Source organism: Meleagris gallopavo, chromosome 5 (assembly GCF_000146605.3).
Source record: "Meleagris gallopavo isolate NT-WF06-2002-E0010 breed Aviagen turkey brand Nicholas breeding stock chromosome 5, Turkey_5.1, whole genome shotgun sequence".
NCBI classification, from domain to species: Eukaryota; Metazoa; Chordata; class Aves; order Galliformes; family Phasianidae; genus Meleagris; species Meleagris gallopavo.
In genome coordinates, this window is record NC_015015.2 from 53,767,485 (window position 1) to 53,769,637 (window position 2,153).

The following is a 2,153-nucleotide window of genomic DNA, read 5'->3' on the forward strand; positions in this document are numbered from 1 at the left end:
TCTGTGAAAAGTTTACTCATTTTATACTGAAGATCTCTTGGTAGTGTTGGCTAGTCAGAACTGCTGGAAACTTGTTCTTGCAGACTTAACAAAGAAAGTGGTTTTAAACCTTCGAAAGAAGGATAAATCTACTAACTATTGTAGGAAAAGCTGGACTGGAAAAAATATGCAACACTTTGGACAACTAACAATGTATATAACCATAGAATCATAGAATCACAGAGTGGCTTGGGTTGAAAAGGACCACAATGCTCATCCAGTTCCAACCCCCTGCTATTTGCAGGGTCGCCAACCAGCAGCCCAGGCTGCCCAGAGTCACATCCAGCCTGGTCTTGAATGCCTCCAGGGATGGGGCATCCACAGCCTCCTTAGGCAACCTGTTCCAGTGCCTCACCACCCTCTGGGTGAAAAACTTCCTCCTAATATCTAGTTTAAACCTCCCCTGCCTCAGTTTAAAACCACCTTGTCCTATCACTATCCAACGTTGTAAACAGTTGCTCCCCTTCCTGTTTATACGCTCCCTTCAAGTACTGGAAGGCCACAATGATGTCTCCCTGAAGCTTTCTCCAAGCTAAACAAGGTTGAGTTCCCTCAACCTTTCCTCATTGGAGAGGTGCTCCAGCCCTCTGACCATCTTAGTGCCCTCCTCTGGACCCATTCCAAGAGCTCCACGTCCTTCCTGTACTGGGGGCCCCAGGCCTGGACACTGTACTGCAGATGGGGCCTCACAAGAGCTGAGTAGAGGGGACAATCACCTCTCTCTCCCTGCTGGCCACCCCTTTTTTTATGCAGCCCAGAACACAGTTGGCCTTCTGGGCTGCAGGTGCACACTGCTGGCTCATGTCCAGCTTCTTGTCCACCAGGACCCCCAAGTCCTTCTCCGCAGGGCTGCTCTCAAGGAGATCTTCCCCCACTTTGTATAAATACCTGGGATTGCCCTGATCCCAAGTGCAGCACCCCACACATCGCCATACTGAACCTCATTAGGTTTTCATGGGCCCACCTCTCCAGCCTGTCCACATCCCTTTGGATGGTTTGTCTTTGTTCCAGTGTATCAACTGCACCGCTCAGCTTGGTGTCATCTGCAAACTTGCTGAGGCTGCATTTGATGCCATCGTCTATGTTGCTGATGAAGATGCTGAAGAGCACCGACCCCTGAGGGACACTGCTTGTGACCAGCCTCCGCTCTGACACAGAACTCCCACGTCCTTCTCAGCAGGACTGCTCACAATGAGTTCTTTACCCAGTCTGTACCCACAGCTGGGATTGCCCTGATCCAAGAGTAGTACCGTGAATTTGTTGAACCTCACTAGGTTCCTGTGTTCCCACTTCTCAAGCCTGGCTACGTCCCTCTGGGTGGTATCCCTTCCTTCTGATCTATCAACTGCACCGTTCAGCTTGGTTTCATCAGTAAACTTGCTGAGAGTACATTTGATCTCTCAATTTTTGTCATTGACAAAGGTGTTGGAAGAGCACCAGTCCCAAGACAGACCTCAGTGAGACACCACTTGTGACTGGTCTCCACCTGGACCATTGACCACAACCCACTGACTGCGACCTTCCAGCAATTCTTTATCCACCTAATAACAGTCCAGCCTTCAACCCCATCTCTTTCACTATCCAGACAGATGACATCAGCTGCCAGATGCAGGTGGGGATGGCCTCAGTGCTGCACTTTGAGCTGCTGTCTCCTGTAAAGGCGATGCAGCATCTCCATGACAGGGAGCCGCCGGGCAGCCTGAAGAGCAAAGGGATGGCAGTGTCCCCTGAGACTCTCCTCGTGTTGAGCTCCGGGTTTTCATCTCTGGGCACAGAAGTCCTGAGGATGTGCGTTCACAAGCTCTGCTCCCCTCGAGGGCACGTCACGTTGGGGTAAAGAGGGCCCCGCTTCCAGGAAGCAACCTTCACCCCATCACATGCGTGACCTCTGCCCCACAAACGCAGCGCTTATCGCCATAGCCTTGACTGCGCCAAACGCGGGGCCGTTACCAACCGGCTCCAACCGGGAGCGCGGGCCACGTCCCCGGGGAGAGCAGAGCGGAGCCGCCCACCACAACCCGGCGGGGAAAGCGGGTGGAATGGGAGGCGAGAGGCGGGGAAGGGGAGGCCGGCGCTGGCCGCGGGCAGCAGGGGCGGCTCCCGCCTGGCCGAGG